Source organism: Lactuca virosa, chromosome 5, assembly GCF_052849685.1.
Source record: "Lactuca virosa cultivar CGN04683 chromosome 5, Lactuca_virosa_CGN04683_v6, whole genome shotgun sequence".
Classification (NCBI taxonomy): Eukaryota; Viridiplantae; Streptophyta; class Magnoliopsida; order Asterales; family Asteraceae; genus Lactuca; species Lactuca virosa.
In genome coordinates this window covers 16,368,183-16,384,086 of record NC_136430.1, presented here as the reverse complement: position 1 = coordinate 16,384,086, position 15,904 = coordinate 16,368,183, and positions in this window count along the sequence as shown.

The window sequence follows — 15,904 nt, the reverse complement described above, 5'->3', positions numbered from 1 at the left end:
TATCAGCTCGGGCTTCTATGGAAAATGGATGTTTGTTTGAGATATGGTAAGGCGGGTACGAGCTGATTAAAGCATAGAGCTTCTTATTACATTTTCATGGATATATGGATCGTCGGAATCGGATGTACATAGAAGAAGTTATGGCCTTCAGAATGTGCAGCGTTTTAGGGGAAACCATAGTACGCGGGGAATACTGTTGCAAGGGAGGGTACGCGACGCGTAGTGTGGATGATTGGGAATGCGAAGCCTCGTATGCTGGGCGTACAAGGAGTACGCGGGACGTATGAGGGGAGTTAAGAAACCCTTTTTGGTCCCATGGATGAGATTTAGTGGTTGCTACCATTCCTGGAGCTTAGAGTTGCCACTCTTGGTGTTTCTATGGTCCTAGATTCATAAAGTTGGCACATTAAAGGCTTAGAATCCCCCATGCCTGATTTTGAGCTCATTTAATGGGAGTAAAAGGTTATATTTCAATATTGGGTTCGTTTGGGTCATGCAAAGTCACCAAGTCAGTGACTTTATGGTTCTAGACGTTGTTTATGACTTAGATCTATGGTTTGGACTTCTGGACTTAAGTATTAAGAATTTAATGTCAAAAATTGTTTAATGGAGGAGTACGTTGGGCATATAAGTTTGTAGGCGCAACGTACAAGCCAGATGGCATGTACGCTTTGCATACAACTGAGTATGGCCCCTGTACTCAGTTAGGAGGGTTTTGGCTTTTGGGCTTCGTGTTGGGCTTGGTTGTTTGAGATCTCAATGGGCCAACAGAGTATAAGTGTTTTGGACTAGGAAATTGGTTGGGCCTTAGGGTAAGGCCCATGTAAGGGTTTTAAGCCCAATTTTCAATATTCGGGCCTTGGTTGGTTATTTGGTTTTGGGCCTTGCCAAGTTGTGACTTTGGACCTTAGACTTGGACCAAGCTAGGCTAGGGGGAAAATGGTCTTTTTACCCCAAATATGGATTTATGGATATGGTTTGGAACCCAATTGTTTATTGGGTGTTGTTTTGATTTTGACAGTTCGGGGATCTGTCAGCTAGCAGCCAGGGATTTTTTGTATGATTCGGCAGTATGAGGTGAGTCTCCTCTCTATGTTTAGTGGGTCTAAGGCACTAATGTCGACCCATAGTTTTTTATGATTATTATGCTTGTTGTTTGTGTGACTCTTGCATATGTTATGTGTTTTATGTTTATACCGAGCGGGGCTTGATGCTGAGCAGGGTCTGATGCCAGGCAGGGCCTGATGAGTATATTGTATGTTAAAGTTTTTATGATTACCGGGCACGACTTGATGTCGGGCGGGGACCGAAGGCTAGTCTGTATGCTATTTATCTCTGTGATTATGACATGTGTTGTGTGTTTATATGTTTATATGTTTATATGTTATAGGTTTGTATGTTTATACCGGGTGGGGCCTGATGACCGACATATTTGTATACCGAGCGGGGCTCGATGTCGGATGGGGTCTGATGATAGGGCGGGGCCCATTATGTGTTTATTTATTTATGTATGGTATGTGGTATTTTGGGGAACTCATTAATCTTTGTGCTTATGGTTTTCACTTTATGTTTCTGGTGCTTCATTTTTCAAAAATGGAAGAGCTCGGGATGATTGCAGGGCACACACCACATGTTTCTGCATTCTGTGACTTACTTTGATTCGATAATGTTTTACTAAATCTTGATAATCATGGTTTTATGGAATGATATGTATTAACTATTTATTAATTTAAAAATGGGATTTTATGTCATCATTTTCGGGACGTTACAAGTTGGTATCAGAGCCTTGGTTTGAGGGAGTCGGGCACACTCTCGGGTGTGTCTGAACTCAAAATGAGGATTTGGTAAGTTTTTCAAAAAGAAATATATTTTTAGAAATGGACTTTCTAAAAGAAGAAAGGGTGTGGTTCATGCAATCAGCCAAGCTCAAGTAAGTTTTCCCATATTACCCATACATGTTATTTAATATGCTTTAATTTGTGAATTTATGAATCGCATGCTAGTTAGGGCTAAGGATCTGCTCAATTTTTGCATGATAGAATGCTAGGATATATGCCTTTGTATGCCTATTATATGAGCTTGTAGACTTGCATGTTAGTTCTGATTAGCCGGAGATAGGTTGGCCTGTTATGTGATGCCTGGTAGCCTAGGAAGCATGGGATGCTGGTTCGGGTATGATTTGGTTGTGTAAGGCATTCAGTAGCGGGAGTGGGAGCTCCTAGTTTTGATTGGAGTGCTACTGCTCGAATGTTGCTTGCTTTGTGCTTTGTGCTTTGTGCTTTATGGAACTCTCGGGTGATGGGAGTTAACTACTAAATGAATATGTCAAGTCACATGTTACAAGGTTCGGATAATATCAGAGTGATGGATTTGACCCTATTGCGCAGCTCTTGTCTGAGTCCAACCGTTGTAGGGACGAGTCTGTTACTCAAAGGATTATCTAAGCTTTGATGCATGTGATGGTATTCATGAGGTGGGTGACTGGAATTATGGGGATTTCTTCAGCAGTTGATGGTAAGGTGAGGTCGGGAACATAGGAAAGCCTAGGGATTGCTTTGGTGGGTTTTGTTGCGCTGGGTAGCGAGTGTTTGTTGTATGGATTTGAGAAGGTGACTTAGAGGATTCGAGAGGATTCTTGAGGAAAGTATGGATAGGTGTGGAAGGTAGTATTGGGTCCGTACTACTGAAAGCACAGGATCCATACTCGAATCGGGGAGAGTCTTGGAGAATCTAAGAAGCCTATAGGATGAGGATTCTTGGGTATAATCGGATCTTTTGCACGTTGTTTCGGTGGTGATGAGCACTCATGAAAGAGATTTAGATTCTGATTTCGACTCACGAGCAGGTACTGAGCCGACCGATGTGCGGTCGTGGGAGTTCATCTCATCAGAGGTTACTCGCGGTGTTATGGAATGGAACTCGGTGGTCTTTGGTTCAGCCAAGGAATGGATTTTAGAGCTCTTTGATGGTCATCTCGGGGTCTTTCGGGTCGGGATTATGGTAGGGCAGTTGGGGGTTTATCTGGAGCCCAAAGTTTGTGGATCTCTAGAATCCTTTAGGAAGAAGGATCCTATTGTTAGTTCTTGACATTTGGGATTGGAGGTGAGCTTTGCACGTGTCCTCAGAATGGTCGGGGTAATTCAGGAGGAGGAGGTCAAGATTTCCTTCAGATGCTTTTGTAGGTATGCCATCTTCTGTTTTCTTCTGGGTTGTTGTCGGGAAATTGTATTGTGTTGGAATTTTGCTTGGGTTTGGGTACGCAATATCTCAGGTTGATTCTCTGCTATTGTCTAGATTATATTATCAAGGATTTAGATATGCCATTTTGCATGCCGAGACTCTTCGATGAATATTTAGAGGGTCGTGTCTTGTTGAGTGGGTTTCAGTGTGTTCAGTTGTGGATCCGGGTCCTTGTCGGAATCAATTCAGGGGTGTTTTTTGGAAGACCTTGGGTCAGGGTTCGGTGGTTTATCATCTATTCTGGTATAATCAGTGGTTGCCTATGGAAGAACTTTTGGGTTCAAACCCTACCGCTGCTTGGAGAGGAGCGGTAGCAGGAAGATGGTGGTGTCGGTTGCGTGAGTTGTTTGGTCATTGGATGTGTCAAGGTAATTGTATTTTTTTCACATGGATTCTAGACAACTAGAGTTTAGTGATTCTTTAAGAATGCAAATTGGAGTGAATGTTTGTCAGTGCATGGAAAGGGTTGTGGTTTTAGTCGCCAGCATAAGAACTCAAGGAATTGGTATGGTATCATGGGATGTGAAATGGATTGTCATACTGGTTAAGATCTCGAGAGTATTCTTCAAGATTTTAGAAGTTGGGCAATCATTGGGTTTGGCTAGTAATAGAACGATAGTGTTGTTTAGCACAAGTCGTAGGCAGTTCATGCTATATGAGGTTGATGAGTCGGGAATCCATCAGAAATTAAGAGGTAAGAGAGATTCGTCGAATCCAAGTGGGGGGAGTCGATACGGATTTCTGGGAGTTAGGAAGGGTGTGGAACTAGGGCAAGTTTCACATCATGTCCAGGAGGAGAAATGACCCAAGTGGCTGTTTAGATTGAGGTTGTGTAGGTGGGAGTTCAGGAAACTTCCAACCGGTGGTCGGCGTCTCCATTATTATGCATAGTAGGCTTGGAGTAGAGTCCGGATTGAGGGCTTCGGAGTTCGAAATATGACCCGAACACCTGATTGGATGCAGGTTTCGGCTCAGGATGCGTGGGGTTGTGTTGGTTTGGGTATGGTAAGGCCATTAGTGGTAACCATGGTTGGTTAAAAGTGTTGTAAGACTGCGATGGGATCGTAGCATTCTCCAGTTCGAGGTAGACTATCGTTGGAGGTGGTCATGAGCGTAAAGGGGGAATCATTTCGTGCCTTGGGCACGCCGGTCAGGATTGTCGAGAAGTATTTCTATGTTTTAGGTTGAGGACCATTGGGGTCCAAGGCGGAGTCGGGCCTGTGTAGCTCTAGTTGAATGGGACCCGTGGGCGAGGCCCATGTGATTATGGCAATATAGGTGGGACTTGGTAGAGACAATTGGGTCAAGTTTTTAGGTTCTTGAGTTGCAGGATCAAGTGGATGGTCAGTGTGTGACGCAGAGGGGTTTATAGGTTGGGTAGCCTCGTGAATTTGGGAACCTGGTGATGAGGCCAGGTGCAAGACTGGTAGTCTCAGTGATGGTTGGGAATCTTTATATCTTGGTCTAGTAAGGGGTTGTTGTGAATCAGAAGGTTTTGGGTGAAATGAAAGTACAGATCTGTGGTTCTTGGGTTATGTGTTAAGCATTGGGTTGGTTTTGGTTGAGATCTCGAGTTGGAAATCGCGAGTGTTTTACGCAAGATTTCTTTCCAGTGGGGTAATTATTGGGGTATCTATATGCCAAGGGCATCAGTCGAAGGGTTCAAGTGTAATGAATGGATTTAGTTTTGATGATAGATCAAGCTCTCGTGATTGTGTCTTGGATTGGTTTTATTAGTGAAGGGCATCCAGATAAGTCAGGGCAATCTTATTGATTTGGAACTTGTATGTGGAGTAGCTTGTTATTTGGAGGAGATGTTAGGTCACTTGCAGTTGGGATTGGATAATATCATAGTAAATGATTTGACCCTGTTGTGCAACTCTCGTCTGAGTCTAAACGTTGCAGGGATAAGTCTCCTACTCGACGTGAAACATAAACATAAACCGTACCCACAAAGGATAGTGAGTTCCCCAAAATACCGCATACCATAAATACATTAGGACCCACCCGACATTCATCAGTCCCCGCTCGGCATTCGTCGGGCCCCGCCCGGCTAACAGGCCCCGCCAAAAATACATAATGGACCTCGCCCAACATACATAACATGCAGGAATCACAAAGACAATAGCAATCCAATAACACCTAGTGTCCTACATCATAATGAGGAGACTCACCTAAAATGATAATATATAAGTCTCACACCCGAACTGATGGTATAAGAACCTCCTCACACTGTACATATCCAATATAACCCTAATTAGCAATTAAGGTAAATACCCAACTTAGCAAGTCCAAATATCAAGACTAATCCATATTTAAGGAAAATACCATTTTCTCCTTCAAAGTTCTCATCCCCTTATAGTTGACCAAAAGTCGAATCGGTCAAAAAGTCCATGGTCAACCTTCCGTTGACTTATGCATAGCGTACCCATAGCTCTATGCCTGGCGTAGAGCCTTAACCAAAAAATGGGTGACACCAAGGCTACACTGGTTGTAGCCCAAATTACGCCCCGCCTACGACGCTGTTAAGCCATTCCAAATCTTAGCTCTTAATCCGTAAAGACCAACCATCTATTGCTCAGATCTGGTCTTAGTAAATGTATTAAATGATAAAGTTGAAGACTTTATGCCTTTTAATGGCTATATGGAACTCAAAATCAAACCTTTGTCCCAAAACACTCACTAATGATCCAATACACTTCCATGGTTGAAACAAGACAACCAAGATCCAATTTTTATGACTTTTTAACCTCATAAACAACTAGAAATGACAACCACAAGGTCTAGAGTATCTCATACTCCCAAGACTTAAGATTATGAGACAAAAGAACATGGAAACAAAGTAGATAACATGATCTAACTCAAAGAACCATCAAGTTGAAAGCTTTATACCTTATAGAGTTGGCGAATGAAACGAAAACTTTGGATCTACAAGATTGAGCTTCACTAAGCTTCCAATATGGACTTCTCCTTCTTTAAAATGTACCAAAACACACAAAAAGGCTCAAACAATACTCAAGAGGATTAGGGTTTTGAGTTGAGTGCCAATGAGGGTGGAGGTTGAAGATAAGGAGGGCCTCAAGGGTTTAGAGTCCTTAAATAGGGCCCCAAAAATTAGGGTTTGCACCCTCATAACTTGGGTTATGCCGTACGTAGGGTAATAAACCCCCGTGTCTTATTAATGAACTACGCCTTGCGTAGTTCATTGTCTACGCCCTGTATAGACCTTTAATTCCCATAATTATAATTTGAAAAAAAATCAAAAGGAAATGAACCTGAAGAACGGGTGTTACAACTCTCCCCCAATAGAATCAGACTTCATTCTCGAAGTCCACACCTGCAAATAACTCAGGGTAATGCTCTCTCATCTCCTCCTCAAGCTTCAACGTCTGCTCTGAACCCTTCTGGTGCTGCCATTGTACCTTCACCAAACCCAATTCCTTGTTTCGTAGAGTCTTTTTCTTCCTGTCGAGGATTGCAACTGGTCGCTCAACATAGTTCAAACGCTCGTCTACCTGAATATTCTCCAGTAGAAGTACTGCGGTATCATCAACCAAACACCTACGCAACTGAGAGACGTGGAAAGTGTTGTGGATCTGAATAAGCACGACGGGTAAATCAAAACGGTACGCGACCCTGCCCACCCAGTCAACAACCCTGAGAGGAACAATATACCTAGGGCCCAACTTGTCTCGCTTCCTAAATTAGATGACACCTTTCCAAGGTGACACCTTTAGAAGCACCATGTCACCAACCTGAAACTCGAGATCGGAACGTCGCCAATCTACATAGCTCTTATGCCGACTATGCGGGGTCTGTAACCTCTCACGTACCTATTGAATCAACTCTGTGGTCCAGAGCACCACCTCGGTACTCCCCATGACTCGTTGACCGACCTCACCCCAACATATCGGGTTCCGACACTTCCTCCCATAGAGCATCTCAAAGGGAGGCCGATCAATACTGACATGATAGTTATTGTTGTACGAGAACACGGCTAATGGGAGATACGAATCCCAACTACCACCAAAGTCCAAAACAAACACCCGAAGCATATCCTCTAGAGTATGAATAGTCCAGTCACTCTAACCATCAGTATGCAAGTGGAAAGTCGTGCTAAAGTGTTGTCGAGTACCCAACTCCTCATGAAATCTCTTCCAAAATCTTTAAGTGAAGCGTACATCCCGATCTAAAACCACTGATACCAGAACTCTGTGTCGCAACCACCTCTCGGATGTAGATGTTCGTCAATTTCTCTGCCGAGATGCACTCCTGGATAGGGATAAAATGCGTACTCTTGGTTAATCGATCTAATATGACCCAAAATGAATCCACTCCTCACGCTGTTCATGGTAACTTCGTGATGAAGTCCATCGTGATCTCTTTCCATTTCCAGTAATTCAGTTGGAGGTCTCCATACATTTTCTTCACACCCGGGATGAATAGATAACTTCGACTTGTGCGCCTCCTCCATCAGAATCTAACGAGTACCTCCCAAATACGAAACCCAAACCCTTCAAGGCAAGGTTAAAAATCCCCTGACAATCATAATCAAAATAGGACACCTGACCCATTATGCGCTCACTCTTTCGGTGCTCCTTTTTCATAGCCTCAACCTGAGCTCCACGAATCTGCTCCAATAGTGGGGTAATCACCGTCATCCTCAAACATAAATCATGGATATGATTATCAGCCGCCTTGTGGCTAAGAGAATCGGCCACCACATTAGACTTCTCATGGTGATAAAGGATCTCACAATCGTAATCCTTCACTACGTCGAGCCACATGCACTACCTCAGGGTATCAAACACCACCTACTGCTCAGGCCCCCAACGAAAAATGATGATCTTCTTTATCAATCGGGTCAAAGGCACCGCTATCTTGGAGAAATCCTGGATGAATCTCCGGTAGTACCCTTCCAAACCTAGGAAACTTTGAATCTTGGATGGAGATCTCGGAACCTCCTATTGCATCACCACCTCAATCTTGGTCGGATCTACCAAAATATTGTTCTGGTTGACAAGGTGCCCCAGAAACTGCACCTCACGCAACCAAAACTCACACTTTGAGAACTTGGAATACAATATCTCCTCCCTCAAGGTCTCTAAAACATATCGCAAGTGGTCCTCATGATACTCCCTGGTCTTATAATATACCAAGATATCATCGATGCAAACAATCATCCACCGATCCAGCATCAGCCTGTATACCCCGTTCATGAGATCCATGACTGTTGCTGGTGAATTGGTGAGCCCAAAAGGCATCACCATGAACTCGTAATGACCATATCGAGTTCTGAAAGTCATATTCTGAACATCCTCATCCCGAACCCTCATCTAGTGGTAGCCTGAAAACAAATCAATCTTGGAAAACCAAGATGCACCTTGTGGGTGATCGAACAAATCATCAATCCTCGAAAGTGGATAATGGTTCTTCATCGTTGAGTTGTTCAACTCCCGGTAGTTGATGCACATCTTGTGAGAACCATCCTTCCTCTTCATAAACAATATCGATGCTCCCCAGGGTAAACTACTCGGCCTGACAAATCCCCTGTCTAACAGCTCATGCAGATGTGTAGACAATTCTTGCATCTCAGGTGATGCTGACCGATAGGGTGTCTTAGCTATCAGATCCATAATTGGTACCAAATCAATTCGGTACTCAACTTTCCTCACCGGAGGAAATCCACAAAAATCCTCAGGAAATACATCGGGATACTCTCGGACGACTAGTACATCATCAACCGTCTTCTTTTCCTCGTCCTTAGTATCTAACACATAGGCCACAAAACCAGAACAACCCTGCTGAAGGTACCTCCTGGCTCTCGCATCTGAATAGAGAAATTGTCCACACTGAGCACCCTCACCATGAATAACTAGTTCTCCCCGACTTGGGGTTCGAACCCGCACTAACCGGTGCTAGCAATCAAACATCAATCCATTAGGGCTCAACCAATCCATCCCCACAATAACCTTGCTCTCGCGTAAAGGAATAAGAACCAAGTCGATCAGATACCTCTCTCGAAATAACTCTAAAATACACCCTTGATGACCCCTCAACACCCTCACTGGAGGATCATCGACAATCTCCACCTCTAACATATAATCAAGCTCTCCCGGAGCGTCATCAAATCTTTTACTGAGAGCAAGAGATACAAAGGATCGGGTGGCGCCCAAATCGAAAAGTACCAAGGCCGGAACACCGTTCACTGAGAACATCGCCAAATAGTAACATACACAATAAGCATAAACAATAAAACAATAATTGAGATAAGGAAAAGATACATATCAGTAACCATATCAGGTGTTGCATGAGCCTCCTCGGTTGTCAGCTGGAAAGTTTGACTCCTCACAACTGGTGTCTCCGCCTTGCCTTGGCGGGTGTCAGTGATCGTCAATGTCGTTGGAGCGGGTGCTGCCACCACTCCCACTGTCAAACTCGGACAATATGCCTTTTTGTGGCCCCCTGATTGCAATGGAGGAAAATCATACTCGATCCCTGGCTGGTGGTGGTGATAGTGCAATCTATGCTGATGTTAATAGTCTTGCCGCACTTGAAGTAGCCAGAACCAGCCACCATGCAAACCCCCTCATGCGTCTTGTCGCACTTGCCACATCGACTCCGTCCCTATCGGCCCCTCTACCGAGAATCAAAAACCTTGGGCTTCTTCGTTAAGCCCTCTGATACCTGAGCGTGAACTAGCTTCCTCTTCCTTACAGTCTCCAAATCAATCTCTTGTTCTCGGGCCCTTGGTATCATGTCATCCAGGGTCTTGCAGCTGGACATGCTCACAAACTCCCATATCTCATCCTTCAGCATATTGTGGTACCTCGCTTTCTTCATCTTCTTGTCCACCACATACTATGGAACCAGTAAATCCCTCTCACAGAACATGGCGGTGACCTCTGCTACAGTCTCTGTAGTCTGACGAAGGTCTTGAAACTGCCTCGCCAGCTATTGAACTTCAATCACCAGTGCAAACTCAGCCCTGAATCCCGTCACAAAAACCTCCCATGTCATCGTCTCAACATCCTTGCCTCCCTAAGTATGGTCTACTTCCTCCCTCCAATCATGAGCTTTGTCCTTCATAAGAAATGATGCAAATCTGATCTTCGACCCCTCGAGGCAGAAGCTAGCCCGGAAGGAGTTCACGATGTCCGCCAACCATCGCCTGCTAACAACTGGGTCCTTCTTCCCAGATAATTCAAGAACCCCACACGCACGAAACTCTTGAAAAGTAAGAGTGTGTGATCCTACCACAGCCACCATCTCGGTACGGAATGCACCCACACGCTCATCCAAAATCTACATAATTTCCTCCTTGTTCGTACAAAAGATCACATGAGTTTGCTCCAGAATACCACGTCTGAGCTAGATTTATCAATGGAGGCATAAAGGTACAATCTTTATACCTTTTGGAGATGAATAAGAGAGAAGAAATTCCAGATCCAAGGTTGATTCAAGTTTCCAAGCACCACCATCACCTTCATCTTTCTTCAAAGGTACCCAAAAACACACTTTTAAGCTCACAGTGCACTAATATGGGCTTAGGGTATCAAGGGCATCGTTTGGAGAAATGCAAGCTGCGAAAGGAAGAGGTTAATGAATGTTAAGGTGTTTAAATAGGGCTCAAAACCCCGAATTTAGGGTTTGGACTCAGGGCGAGTACGCCCTACGTACTCCTTTCTACGCCCCGTGTAGTTCCTTAACGACTCGTCCACATTTCCCTTCTATGCAGTGCATAGAGGCTATCTACACCCTGTGTAGATCAAAATCCCATACTTCCACATAACAAATATAGAAAGGAACTACATGCAAGGACCAGGTGTAACAAACCAAAAAGTGGCAAATGTGAAAAATAGCTAGATCTATGAAACCAATGAGAAAGTTAGAAGCTTTTTACTCATAATGGTCCGGAATGAAGTAACCTTGTTGGATCTATACTTGAACCCTTATTCTATACACTTTATCACCACCTTGATCTTCAAGATTCAACCTTCCAATGGAGAAATAAGTTCATAAATGTTGTATATGCCTAAAAAGAAGTAAGAGAAGGCCAAGGTTTCTCAAGTAATGATCTTAGGTGATGGAGGCTGGTCATGAGAGGGTTTTCCATAAATCAAAGCCCTTAAATAGAGGTCAAAACCAAAGAATTAGGGTTTTGATCTGCCGCGATTACGCCTTCCGTAGCATAACCTACGCCATGCATAGGTTATTAAACTTGGGTCCAATATTTCAGCATTTACGCCCTACGTAACTTTCCTATGCCCTGCGTAGGACAAAACCCCCAATTTCCACTTCAACTTCAAACAACCATAACTTCTTCATTTCAACTCCTTTTTCGGCATTCTTTATATGCACGGAAAGGTATTGAAGATCCCCATAATTCTACATAATTACTTTTGACTTAGAACATACCAAACTAAATGTAATGCCATGTTTCAGATCATTTCCATTTCAGGATAGTGATCAAGGATCGGGTATTAGCAGGCTTAGGATCCTTGAAGAAGTTAGTTTTGGGCTCATTGAGGTAAATGATGTATATTGGATGATCTGGGTATTCGGTTTGTGTTTGGAGTTAAAGGGTATTTCGGTAATTTATCAGCTCGGACTTCTATGGAAAATGGATGTTTGTTTGAGATATGGTAAGGCGGATACGATTTGATTAAAGCATAGAGCTTCTTATTACCTTTTCGTGGATATATGGATCATCGGAATCGGATGTACATAGAAGAAGTTATGGCCTTCAGAATGTGCAGCGTTTTAGGGGAAACCATAGTACGCGGGGAATACTGCTGCATGGGAGGGTACGCGACGCGTAGTGTGGATGATCGGGAAGGCGAAGCCTCGTATGCTGGCCGTACAAGGAGTACGTGGGACGTACGAGGGGAGTTAAGAAACCCTTTTTGGTCCCATGGATGAGATTTAGTGGTTGCTTCCATTCCTGGAGCTTAGAGTTGCCACTCTTGGTGTTTCTATGGTCCTAGATTCATAAAGTTGGCACATTAAAGGCTTAGAATCCCCCATGCCTGAGTTTGAGCTCATTTAATGGGAGTAAAAGGTTATATTTCAATATTGGGTTCGTTTGGGTCATGTAAAGTCACCAAGTCAGTGACTTTATGGTTCTAGACGTTGTTTATGACTTAGATCTATGGTTTGGACTTCTGGACTTAAGTATTAAGAATTTAATGTCAAAAATGGTTTAATGGAGGAGTACGTTGGGCATATAAGTTTGTACGTGCAACGTACAAGCCAGATGGCATGTACGCTTTGCATACAGCTGAGTATGGCCCCTGTACTCAGTTAGGAGGGTTTTGGCTTTTGGGCTTCGTGTTGGGCTTGGTTGTTTGAGATCTCAATGGGCCAACAGAGTATAAGTGTTTTGGACTAGGAAATTGGTTGGGCCTTAGGGTAAGGCCCATGTAAGGGTTTTAAGCCCAATTTTCAATATTCGGGCCTTGGTTGGTTATTTGGTTTTGGGCCTTGCCAAGTTGTGACTTTGGACCTTAGACTTGGACCAAGCTAGGTCAGGGGGAAAATGGTCTTTTTACCCCAAGTATGGATTTATGGATATGGTTTGGAACCCAATTGTTTATTGGGTGTTGTTTTGATTTTTACAGTTCGGGGATCTGTCAGCTAGCAGCCAGGGATTTTCTATATGATTCGGCAGTGTGAGGTGAGTCTCCTCTCTATGTTTAGTGGGTCGAAGGCACCAATGTCGGCCCATAGTTTTTTATGCTTATTATGCTTGTTGTTTGTGTGACTCTAGCATATGTTATGTGTTTTATGTTTATACTGAACGGGGCTTGATGCCGAGCGGGGTCTGATGCCAGGCAGGGCCTGATGAGTATATTGTATGTTAATGTTTTTATGATTACCGGGCACGACTTGATGTCGGGCGGGGACCGAAGGCTAGTGTGTATGCTATTTATCTCTATGATTATGACATGTTTTGTGTGTTTATATGTTTATATGTTTATATGTTATAGGTTTGTATGTTTATACCGGGTGGGGCCTGATGACCGACAGATTTGTATACCGAGCGGGGCTCGATGTCGGATGGGGTCTGATGATAGGGTGGGGCCCATTATGTGTTTATTTATGTATGGTATGTGGTATTTTGGGGAACTCACTAAGCTTTGTGCTTATGGTTTTCACTTTATGTTTCTGGTGCTTCATTTTTCAAAAATGGAAGAGCTCGGGATGATTGCAGGGAACACACCACATGTTTCTGCATTCTGTGACTTACTTTGATTCGATAATGTTTTACTAAATCTTGATAATCATGGTTTTATGGAATGATATGTATTAACTATTTATTAATTTAAAAATGGGATTTTTGTCACCATTTTCGGGACATTACAAGTTGGTATCAGAGGCTTGGTTTGAGGGATTCGGGCACATTCTCGGGTATGTCTAAACTCAAACTGAGGATTTGGTAAGTTTTTCAAAAATAAATATATTTTTTAGAAATGGACTTTCTAAAAGAAGAAAGGGTGTGGTTCATGCAATCAGCCAAGCTGAAGTAAGTTTTCCCATATTACCCATACATGTTATTTAATATGCTTTAATTTGTGAATTTATTAATCGCATGCTAGTTAGGGCTAAGGATCTGCTCAATTTTTGCATGATAGAATGCTAGGATATATGACTTTGTATGCCTACTATATGAGCTTGCATACTTGCATGTTAGTTCTGATTAGCTGGAGATAGGTTGGCCTGTTATGTGATGCCTGGTAGCCTAGGAAGCATGGGATGCTGGTTCGGGTGTGATTTAGTTGTGTAAGGCATTCAGTAGCGGGAGTGGGAGCTGCTAGTTTTGATTGGAGTGCTACTGCTCGAATGTTGCTTGCTTTGTTCTTTGTGCTTTGTGGAACTCTCCGGTGATGGGAGTTAACTACTAAATGAATATGTCAAGTCACATGTGACAAGGTTCGGATAATCTCAGAGTGATGGATTTGACCCTATTGCGCAGCTCTTGTCTGAGTCCAACCGTTGTAGGGACGAGTCTGTTACTCAAAGGATTATCTAAGCTTTGTTGCATGTGATGGTATTCATGAGGTGGGTGACTGGAATTATGGGGATTTCTTCAGCAGTTGATGGTAGGGTGAGGTCGGGAACCTAGGAAAGCCTAGGGATTGCTTTGGTGGGTTTTGTTGCGCTGGGTAGCGAGTGTTTGTTGTATGGATTTGAGAAGGTGACTTAGAGGATTCGAGAGGATTCTTGAGGAAAGTATGGATAGGTGTGGAAGGTAGTACCGGGTCCGTACTACTGAAAGCACAAGATTCATACTCGAATCGGGGAGAGTCTTGGAGAATCTAAGAAGCCTATAGGATGAGGATTCTTGGGTATAATCGGATCTTTTGCACGTTGTTTCGGTGGTGATGAGAACTCATGAAAGAGATCTAGACTCTGGTTTCGGCTCACGAGCAGGTACTGAGCTGACCGATGCGCGGTCGTGGGAGTTCATCTCATCAGAGGTTACTCGCGGTGTTATGGAATGGAACTCGGTGGTCTTTGGTTCAGCCAAGGAATGGATTTTGGAGCTCTTTGATGGTCATCTCGGGGTCTTTCGGGTCGGGATTATGGTAGGGCAGTTGGGGGTTTATCTGGAGCCCAAAGTTTGTGGATCTCTAGAATCCTTCAGGAAGAAGGATCCTATTGTTAGTTCTTGACATTTAGGATGGGAGGTGAGCTTTGCACATGTCCTCAGAATGGTCGGGGTAATTCAGGAGGAGGAAGTCAATATTTCCTTCAGATGCTTTTGTAGGTATGTAATCTTCTGTTTTCTTCTAGGTTGTCGTCGGGAATTTGTATTGTGTTGGAATTTTGCTTGGGTTTGGGTACGCAATATCTCAGGTTGATTCTCTGCTATTGTCTGGATTATATTATCAAGGATTTGGATATGCCATTTTGCATGCCGAGACTCTTCGATGAATATTTTGAGGGTCGTATCTTGTTGAGTGGGTTTCAGCGTGTTCAGTTGTGGATTCGGGTCCTTGTCGGAATCAATTCAGGGGTGTTTTTTGGAAGAACTTGGGTCAGGGTTCGGTTGTTTATCATCTATTCTGGTATAATCAGTGGTTGCCTATGGAAGAACTTTTGGGTTCAAACCCTACCGCTGCTTGGAGAGGAGCGGTAGCAGGAAGATGGTGGTGTCGGTTGCGTGAGTTGTTTGGTCATTGGATGTGTCAAGGTAATTGTATTTTTTTCACATGGATTCTAGACAACTAGAGTTTAGTGATTCTTTAAGAATGCAAATTGGAGTGAATGTTTGTCAGTGCATGGAAAGGGTTTTGGTTTTAGTCGCCAGCATAAGAACTCAAGGAATTGGTATGGTATCATGGGATGTGAAATGGATTGTCATACTGGTTAAGATCTCGAGAGTATTCTTCAAGATTTTAGAAGTTGGGCAATCATTGGGTTTGGCTAGTAATAGAACGATAGTGTTGTTTAGCACAAGTCGTAGGCAGTTCATGCTATATGAGGTTGATGAGTCGGGAATCCATCAGAAATTAAGAGGTAAGAGAGCTTCGTCGAATCCAAGTGGGGGGAGTCGATACGGATTTCTGGGAGTTAGGAAGGGTGTGGAACTAGGGCAAGTTTCACATCCTGTCCAGGAGGAGAGATGACCCAACTGGCTGTTTAGATTGAGGTTGTGTAG